The following is a 10,691-nucleotide window of genomic DNA, read 5'->3' as shown; positions in this document are numbered from 1 at the left end:
GTCCCCGGTGCTCCACAAAGTAATTGTGCAATTAGGAAGAAGTGGCTGGAGCGTCGTGTTTCTCTATATTTTAAGTTGGGAGTCTGAGTTTGACTCCCTGCTTGCTGGAGTGGGTGAGCCAGCCCGTTATTAAAAAAACAATTATGCTGTTAAAAAATCAGGAGCTCCACAAGTGAAGAGCATCGATTGGCGAGAGCTGGTCAGTTATCACCAGAAGGTCCTGACAACACACTAATAGGTTTTTCTGAAGATCCAATCAAATTTTCTAGGCAGAGGCTTGAGGTGTTCCACATGGGATAATGCTGCTTGTCCTGGGCGGTATTGATTTCAGCGTGTGGCTCTCTCGTCTCTCCCCTCTTACCGGCTCGCACTCTTCTGCGGCTACTTTTTCTTTTTTTTTTTGGTAATAAAGACTTGAGCTTTGTATTCCATGTTAACAGTGTGATGGGGGGAGGGGGGAGCCTCAGCAGCCTGGTCTGCCCTTGACCGGGTACCTCCCTGCACCATTTTCTTTGTTACTCTATCCTGGAGTCAGATTCAGCATCGTGGCTGTCCCTGCTCTGCTTCTCCCTGACCTTGTGGATTTTATTCCCATAGCTGCTTCCAGCCCAGCCAGCAGCCCCTCTCGGAGAGGATTCCATTGAAAAGCCTGCTGGGAAGAAGGGAATGAAGCCGCTTGAAGTCACAGAGGTTTCCAACTCCTTCTCCCCAAGTAAAAAATTCTTTGGGGCAAAGAGGGAGCACTGGTTTACGCACCCTCACGTGCGCCTCTGTGTGTGTGTGTGGTGGGGGGGAAGTGAGATAGTGGGGGGGGACACAAGGCTACAGGATGCAGTTGTACAGACTGTTGACTTGACCAGGGCATGGGATCAAAGGGACACATGGGGCCAGGTGGGAGCAGGGATCCAACTCTCCCTCTAGCCAAGCTCTGTGCCCTGACACTGAGTTGCACCTTCTTGGAGGTAGGGGTGTCTTTTTGTCTAATTCACACAAAGTGTATGGACCATCACACAAAGCTTTGTGCCCTGACACTGAGTTGCATCTTCTTGGAGGAAAGGGTATCTTTTTTCTAACTCAGAAAGGTGTATGAACCATCTGGAGAGAGGCGGTGGAGGAAAGGGTATCTTTTTCTAACTCAGAAAGGTGTATGAACCATCTGGAGAGAGCAGTTCTGCTCCTGTGCAGAAACTTCTAGGTTCCAGGAATCTTGTCGGCCCCTAGGACTCCCTGGACCCCTCAGGTAGCTCCTCACCAGACTCACAGGTGGGAGGATCGCTTGAGTGCGGGAGTCTGAGACTAGCTGGCCATGCCCCCATGAATATCCTCGATGAGGCGGCAGTGCTGACGATGTAAAATGCCCCCTGCCGTCTATGATTCAGTCCCTCAGGGACCCCAAGGCACCTCTCAGACCTATCAAGCTGAGCTTCACTTTGCCCCTCTCTCTCCCTCTTCTGCCAACACATCTCACCCAAGGCTCTCCACACCACCTAGGTGGGTACACCTAATGGCTCTGGTCGTACCATCCATCTCCCTGGCTCCTCCTCCATAACCTGTTGAAGAGCGTGAGCTTTGTTAGCAGGCCTAGGGTCAAATTCCAACATCTTCACTTAATAAAAGTTGACTTCCAGGATGGGCATGGTGGCTCATGCCTGTAATCCCAGCACTTTGGGAAGCAGAGGTGGGAGGATCACTTGAGGACACGAGTTCCACTTGAATGCAGGAGTTCGAGACCTGCCTGGGCAATAGAGTGAGCCCTCGTTTCTATTTTTAGAAATTTAAAAAGTTAGCTGGGCATGCACCTGTAGTCCTAACTACTTGGGAGGCTGAGGCAGGAGGATCATCTGAGTCCAGGAGGATCATCTGAGTCCAGGACTGCACTCCAGTCTGGGTGATAGAGTGAGACTGCGACTCAAAAAAAAAAAAAAAAAGAATAAAACTTTGGACTTGAGTCTTTCTTCACCCTTAAAATATCCACCTCATACCAGGTTGCAGAGCTCCTGGTGTGAGATGAAAATGCCGTGTTGCTACGTATGTGTGAGTTACAGGTTAGCGTCAAACTTCTAGGTTCCAGGAGTCTTGCCTGCCCCGAGGGTTCCCTGGACCCCTCAGGTAGCCCCCCACCAGACTCGCACCAATTAACACTTTGTTACATCCTGACACCCTCTTCTCCCATTGTTTCAAGAGAGTGTTTTGTCTCCACGACCAGGCTGTGAATGCCCTGAGTAGCAGGGTCATGTATTACACTCGTCTTGTTTTCCCCATGGTCTGACCATATGCTGAGCACACAGTGGCTACTCGAGAACTTCTCAACTTCCCTGGGTATTTATTGTTATACAATTCCAGTCTGGAGCACTTCCCACCTAGGAAGAGAGTTAAATGGAATCTGTAGCTTTGGTCTTGCTCGTCCAATCACAGAACATCGACTGTCAGATCTGCAGAGCACCCCAGAGCTCACCCAGTCCAACCCCTCATTTTGCAGACTTCCACTGCCGGCAGCCTCACAGAGGAGGACCAGACACCAGCCGCCCGAAATGTTCTGTTTCTGACCTTCACACACCCCCAACCAAGACACCAGAGCTCCCCATCTTCCCCACATGGCACGCGGCAGGGGCAGCAGTTCTCCAAATGTGGGCCCTGGACCTGCAGCCTGGTGTCATGGGGGAACGCATTAAAAATGCAAATTCGGCTGGGCTCGGTGGCTCAGCCTGTAATCCCATGCTTTGGGAGGCCAAGGTGAGTGGATTGCCTGAGCCCGCAGGTTTGAGACCCACCTAGGCAACTTGGCGAGACCTCATCTCTACAATAAATCAAAAAATCAGCCGGGTGTGGTAGTGCATGCCTGTAATTCCAGCTACTTGGAAGGCTGAAGCGGAAGGATCGCTGGAGCCCAGCAGGTCGAGGCTACAGTGGCCAGGAGTGGCCACGGCACTCCAGTCTGGGTGATAGAGTGAGACTCCAACTCAAAAACAAAATTAACTGGGTGAGGAGGAGCACACCTGTAGTACCAGCTACTCCGGAGGCTGAGTGGGAAGGATCACCTGAGCCCAGCAGGTTGAGGCTGTCGTGAGCTGTGACTGTGCCACTGCACTCCAGCCTAGGCAACAGAGTGAGACACTGACAGAAAAAATGCAGATTCTCAGGCCACCTATTTCTTTTTTTTTTTGAGTTGGAGTCTCACTCTGTCACCCAGGCTGGAGTGCAGTGGCACACTCCCCGCCACCCCAGCATCAACCTGCCGCGATCTGGCTATTCTTCCACTCCAGCCTTCCAAGTAGCTGGAACTACAGGCATGCACTACCATGCCTGGCTAATTTTTGATTTTTGTAGAGAGAAGGTCTTGCCAAGCTGTCTGGGCTGGTCTCAAACCTGGAGACAGAGCCAATCCTCTCACTTCGGCCTCCCAAAGTGCTGGGATTACAGGCTTGAGCCACCGTGCCCTGTCTCAGACCCCCTATTTCTATTGAAAACTGGGGGTGGGCCCAGTAGTCTGCACTTCTGGGTGATTCTGATGCCCGCTCTAGCATGAGAGTCACTGACTGCTCTAGGAACAGGACTCTGGACATCAGCCAGCAGATCTGTATTTGGATCTGGGCTTCACTCTCAGCATCAGCGTCTTCGTCTGCAAAACAGGAAATACGGTGCTCAGCTCACCAGCCTTTTGTGTGCCCTTGCCGGGATGACACGCCTGGCACACAGTAGGCACTTAAGAAATGTTAGCTGGATTTGAATTGCCACTTGTCTTGGGTGAGTGGAGGAATGGCTGATTGCAAGGCTGATTGGAGGACATGCAACTTTCATCGCCTTCATCAGCCAAAACAAATCTATTAAGTGGCTAAATGCATGATATTCTGTTCTCTATGAGTGGAGAAAAACGCATCCCATAAACCGGGAGAGACAACAAGGTAAAACGCAAAAGCTGGCGACTTTGCACATGGGAGGACCATAGACCTGAGCCCCACCACCCCTGTGTGCGGGCTGTGTGATCTCGATCGGCTTACACGGACACGCTCATTCACTCAACTGATATTTTGGAGCTCCTACTATATACCGAGTAGTGTGTGCTAGACACAGAGAACACACAAGGGAGCACGGCAGGTAAGATCATGCAGCAAATCAAATACTGCACTTGCTCCCCTGTAAGTCCCAACCCCCTTGTAGTTGGGCAGGGCAAGGTGTATTCCTTCCAGGTCAAGGCTGCATTTTCCTACTCACATGTGACTCTCTGGTATCTCTCTTCCCCTGCTGCAGCCACCGAGAAGACCGGAGTTCCACATGGTGCAGCCACAGGGGCTGAAGCCTCCACTGTCCTGGATCTCTGAGTGACAAGGTGGAGCAGAGGTCTTTGTTCGCCCCGTGGGACATGGGGCGTGAGAGAGAAACATGAGATTTGGGATTTATGTTCCACCGCAGAGCCCAGTGGCTCTAGACTGACACAGACCCTGCCCCCTTGAGGCTTACACTCTAGTAAGGCAAAAAAATACACACACGGTTGAGTATCTGCCTATAGTTGTAAGAGGTGCTATGAAGGAGACATGGGTTACTGTGAAAGCATTATGCGAGCGGGGCCTTCTCTAGAATTGTAGGTGGGAGTGGTGGGGCTGGAGGGTGCTATAGTTCGAGGAAGGCTTCCCTGGAGAAGTCTAAGTTAAGACCCGAAGGATGAACAGGAATTATTTAGGTGAACAGGGAAGGAGAATTCCAGTCCAGACAGGAGAAGCAGCATGAGTGAGGGCCAAGACGTAGAAGGATGTGGGATGTTGACCAAGAACTAGCCGAGGGAGGAGGGCCAAGAGCGACCAGGGGGTGTACCAGCAGGTAGGCTAGAATCAGATAATGGAGGATGTTTTGAACCTTGTTAAGGACTTGGGATTTTATCTAAAACAAGTGGTCAACTGGGAAATGTAAACAAGGTAGCAACAGGAAATCTACTTTTCAAAAGGCTGTGAGCCTAACCTTCCTCATCTGTACAGTGGGCATAATAATATATATGCAAGCTGGGGGCGGTGGCTCATGCCTGTAATCCCAGCACTTTGGGAGGTGGAGGTGAGAGGATTGCCTGAGCCCAGGGGTTTGAGACCAGCCTGGGCAACTCGGCGAGACCTGGTCTCCACAATAATTCAAAAAATTAGCCTGGCATGGTCACGTGCGCCTGTAGTTCCAGCTATTTAGAGGGCTGAGGCAGAAGGATCACCTGAGCCCCTCCCCCAAAAAAATAATAATATATGCTTCAAATAACTGTCAGAATGGAATGAAATAACCTCTGTTAAACATGGTGCCAAGTACACCATAGGCACTTGCAATGCTCCAGCCCTTTCTGTCTGGTTCCGCTCACTTAGAGTTTACATTTAGCACAAGGAATCTGGTATGTTCTTTTGTGGAAGATGTCTCAATCTGCTGGAAGAAAGCCAAAATAACTCTGCAATAAAATGATGACTGGCATTTACTGAGCATTGACAGTATGCCAGGTTCTGTTCTAAGTATTAACTCACCATGATCCTAAGAAATAGATATTATTATTATAATACCCATTTTACAGATGGCAAAACCTGGAAGCTGAGTGGTAAAACTATTTGCTCAGGATCACACAACTGGTAAATTAGCAGGGTGAGGTTTAAGCCCGGACACTCTGACTCCAGGGTTCTCACTCTTTTTTTTTTTTTTTAATTTATTTTTGAGTTGGAGTCTCACTCTGTCGCCCAAGCTGGAGTGCCATGACACGCTCACGGCCACCCCAGCGTCGACCTGCTAGGCTCTGGCGATCCTTCCACCTCAGCCTTCCAAGTTGCTGCATCTACAGCCACGTGATACCACGCCCTAATTTTTGATTTATTGTAGAGACAAGGTCTCACCAAGTTGCCGGGGCTGGTCTCGAACCCACGGGCTCAAGCAATCCACTTGCCTCGGCCTCCCAAAGTGCTGGGATGACAGGCTGAGCCACCAAGCCCGGCTAGGTCCTCACTCTTAATGACTATGTGTCATCACCACCTTGAAAGAAATGGGATTTTAGGGTCAGACCCAGGGAGCCCATGGGGGAGAGGGACCCAGTGGCTAATGCTGAGCAGACTGCCTGTGAGAGCCATCTGCCCATGTGAGGCAGAGGCTGGACCTCACAGCCAGCCGCCCCAGGGCACTGCCCTGCCCTCACCCTCCCTGAGCCAGGAGTGATGGATGCATGTTCTCTAAGTCATCTCTATCAGCAGCCTCCATGCCCCGTCTAGAGACAGTCCCTCTCAGCACAGCCGACAGCATACATCCCAGGTCCCTGTTCGGTAAGACCCTTGGGGCCATGGCAGGAGAGGAGGTACACCATTGGGCCTGGTGCGTGTCCCTAGGATGCAGCCGGAAGCATGTGGAGTCAGCAGAGCCCCTGCAGAAGGCCGGCCTCGCTGGGGTTCGAGGCAAGAAGACAGGATGGCCGCCCTGCCCTGCTGCTCTCTGCAGTCAACCAGAAAGTCAGAAAATGTGCCCAACGCCCAGTGAAGCAGATGGCTGAGAATATCATGTGTATACAATATTTATGAAATGTGAACTGAGCAGAGCTGTGGCTGAGACTCCCATCCCAGGCAGAGTAATTCAGCCCTGTGTGATGAACAAGATTGTAATTGGGGTAGTTCCAATTTACTAACCATTTGCAAAAGATTACATACCTCTCACATATTATCCTCTCCTAATCTTACTTTAATGAACACTACTCTATCTGGATGTATAATTTCAGGGTGGGGGGAAAAACAATTTCTAGCCTCGAAGGCAAAGCTGTAGCTAATACATTAACATCCAAATTAGAGAGAGGGAGCGTAATTGTGAGATCTATAGCAAAAGTAATCGAAAGCCTCCCTCCCCGTCCACACAGGAAAAGAAAGATGTATGGTGAGACAGTTCTTGTTACAACCAGTGACTTCCTAGTGGGGCAGGGGGTGGGGGGAGGAAAGAGGTAAGGACATTCCTTCCAAGATGGCAACCTCACCTGGAAACATTCATGGCACCTAAAGAGGGGACTCCTGACAAGTGTGTGTCTCAGCAGATCTTCACTGGTGGAAATGAGCCATACTTATATTAGGAAGGAAGCAAGTCAGACCAAGGGAAGGACTCCAAAGTAATGGATGTTGGTAAGCACACCTTCCCCCAAAGGTTTATGGTTAGGAGGGATCCTTAGGAGTGAGTTAATTAATTTACCTTTACCTCAGTTTCATCCTATGTAAAATGGGGGTGGAGTGGAATAATAATGCTACCTGGCCGGCCGTGGTGGCTCACGCCTGTAATCCCAGCATTTTGGGAGGTGGAGGCAAGAGGATTGCCTGAGCCTAGGGGTTCGATCCTTCCAGTAGTCCTTGCAGTTCGAGGAAGGTGGGGTACTCGCGAGGAGGCTAGAGAACACAGCCAGTGGACAGCAGCACCTGCACTCCTGAAAGTTCCTCATGAGCTCCTCCCTGATTCCATCTGCAAAGCAGAGCAGTGCTGCAGGAGGGAGATGATTCGCTGTCCTGGCCCAGTCCCTGTCCCCAGGAGGGTAGGAGCTGTGGTGGGGGCCAGAACCTCAGTTGGCACTGTAGCGGCAACCCCGGTCTGAGAGGGCTGTGCGTAAGGTTCTTTGCCTGTTCCAAAGAAGCCACCCAGAGGTCCAGCAGGGAAAGACATTGGTCATTAGGACTTACAGGAGGCACCGATGGCGTCCAGTTGGTGAAGAAAGAATCCACACTGTGGGACAATACAGCAGGCAGTTTTATAAGCTAGCAAGTCAGTGAATCAAAATCGTATCAGGTGTTTGCCATTCCAGTGATTACATGTGACGACCACATCGCTTTCAGCTTTGCTCGGTCACCTGCATTCCATGATGCATTACCGGGAACATGCATACTCTCCAGAGATCAGCCTTGGCCAGAAGCCACTCCTGAGGGAAGGAAGGGGACAAGGAAATAGTCCATGTCCAGACAATACCCCACAGGCACATTTTAGGCACACGCTGGGTACCAGGAGAGGACAGTTCGCCACCCCGGCCGGCATCACTGGCTGTGTCTCAGTAGCCTGGGTCAGAGATGTCCCAGGACAGATGTGACACTATGATGCCCCTTCTTCTCCTAATCACTGATCCCAGGAATGGCAGGGAAGGGTGATGATGAGAGTCCTGGACTCCATCTACTTGAAGCCCACTCCAAGCACCCGCTCCCTGGCCTCTCTCCCCAACCCCCTTCCACTCTCACTTAATTGCCTCTCAGAATTGTTTGCCAGGGTGCCGGAGACTGTTCCGATCTTGTCAAGCAGACCTGCCCACTCCCACCGGCACACGCATTTCCCCTCTCTCTGCACTCCAACCTTTTGTTCATTCTCTGACCTCAATGCTCTTAAATAAATACGTGCAGGCACCTGAGCGACAGGGTGCAGTCTGTCCAGCTTGCCAGGAAGCCTTGGGAAATTCATAGCCATTTGAGCCCACGTGGAGGAGGGGGCTACAGGGCTGAAGACCTGGAGCTCTCACTCCCCTCTGCTCACAGTTCCCCGGCCACCCAGAGACAGCTTGGGCTCATGCCTGTAATCCCAGTACTTTGGAACGCGAAGGCAAGAGGATTGCCGGAGCCCAGGTCCGAGACCAGCCTGGGCAACTTGGCAAGACCTCGTCTCTACAATAAATCAAGAAATTAGCCGAGTGTAGTGGCGCACAACTGTGGTTCCAACGACTTGGAAGGCTGAGATGGAAGGATCGCCTGAGCCCAGCAGGTCCAGGCGGCGGTGGCCGTGAGCGTGCCATTACGCTCCAGCCTGGGAGACAGGCTGAGACTCTGACTCTAAATAAATAAATAATAAATAAATAAAAGAGAGAGAACCCTTGGACTTGATGAAAAAAATTCAAGACTTTTGTATTAACAAGCAATAGAGGCCGAATGTGTCTCTCTCGCAAATTCGCCCCTTGAAGTCCTAGTCCCCAGGTGACGGGATTTGGAGATGGACCTTTTGGTAGCTAATTGGGCTTGGATGAGGCCATGAAAGGGATGTGCCCATGATGAATGGAGCCCTTTAAGGGGATAAAGGGACACCCTCTCTGCCTTGTGAGGGCACAGCAAGAAAGCAGCAGTCTATAAACCAGGAGGAGGGCCCCGACCAAGAACTAGATCTGCTGGCACCTTGATTTTGGACTCCCCAGCCTCCAGGCATGTTGTCAACTAAGACAGTAAGCATCAAGGTTGGGCCGGACGCCCTTCCAGACTGGCACACAGGCAGGCTTTGCTCTTCCCCCAGCCCCGTCCCTTAAGAGCTGGCCCTGCTGTCTGCTTTGCAGGTGTGTGTGGTGCTGGGCCAGCACATGAAAAGGGAGAGGAGATGAGGAGAATCTAGGTTCGATAAACAAATAGAAAAGAGAAGGAAGGAAAGAGAGAAGGAGGGAGGGAAGGAAAGTGCTCAAAACAGTGCATGCTTAGCAACGGCATCGGTGTTGACCGCGGGGCTTACCGCTTGCTGTCTTCTCAAAGGTGAGTGTGGATGTGGAATGACCAACCACCCCAGTTTGCAAGAAATAAGGAGGTTTCTGGGACAGGGGGCTCTCGTTGCTAAACCCGGAGCCAGTTGGTGATGCTGATGGGATCAGTACTGTATCCCTGCAGCCCATGCCTTAGAGTAAAGCTGGGTTCTACCAGCCCCAGAGGAGCCCAGGAGCAGGCTTCTGGTAAGAAATCACCAGAACAAAAGGGGAAAAATACCTCTTTGTTTCTCTTACTTCTGCATTTATGCTACTTCTTCCACTATCTTTTTTTTTTTTTTTTTTTTTTTTTTGAGTTGGAGTCTCACTCTGTCACTCAGACTGGAGTGCAGTGGCCGCTCCCAGCCACCGCAGCCTCGACCTGCTGGGCTCCAATGATCTTTCCACCTCAGCCTTCCAAGTAGCTGGAACTACAGGCACGCGCTACCACGCCCGGCTAATTTTTGATTTATTGTAGAGATGAGGTCTCGTCAAGTTGCCCAGGTGGGTCTCGAACCCGCGGGCTCAGGCAATCCACTCACCACGGCCTCCCAAAGTGCTGGGATTACAGGCTGAGCCACCGAGCCCGGCCTATCTTTTTTTTTTTTTTTTTTTAATAATTTTTTTGTAGAGATGGAGTCTCCCTATGTTGCCTAGGCTGGTCTTAAATTCCAGATCTCAAGCCATCCTCTCGCCTCAGCCTCCCAAAGAGTTGGGATGACAAGCGTGAGCCATGTGCCTATCCCTTCATGATCTTTTCATCATGGTAGTTTGGTGGAAGTAGTGGGGTAGTAATGATAATGACCGTGGGAACCACTTGTAGAGAGTTTTCCATGTTACAAGTAACGGTTCCAAACACTCTAGAAGCATTAACTCATGGAAATTACCTTTGAGGTGGATATTGTTGCCATTTACAGATGAGGAAACTGAGGGTAACAGAGGTCCCTTGTGTCCAAGGACACAGTCAGTCAGGCTTAGGTGGGGATTCGCCCTTAGGCACCCCTGTCTCCTTGCTCACCTGCAGCCATGCCTCTGGCCCTCGGCCTGGTGTTGCTATTCAGTACCCATGGGCATCTCAGCCTCCTGTTTACATGGGAGCTGTGAACTGGGGGAAGCAGGGGCAATGGGCATCTTTCTCCGAAAGTCACATGCTTAGAAGAGCTTCTCTTGTGTCAGACGCTGAGTGGCCAGGGCGTAGGCCTGGGTCCTTGCAGCCACCGAGATACTCAAGCTCCCAGTTCCA

This window comes from Carlito syrichta, unplaced genomic scaffold, assembly GCF_000164805.1.
Source record: "Carlito syrichta isolate Samal-C Ts95f unplaced genomic scaffold, Tarsius_syrichta-2.0.1 Scaffold303197, whole genome shotgun sequence".
Taxonomy (NCBI): Eukaryota; Metazoa; Chordata; class Mammalia; order Primates; family Tarsiidae; genus Carlito; species Carlito syrichta.
This window is presented reverse-complemented; position numbering follows the sequence as displayed.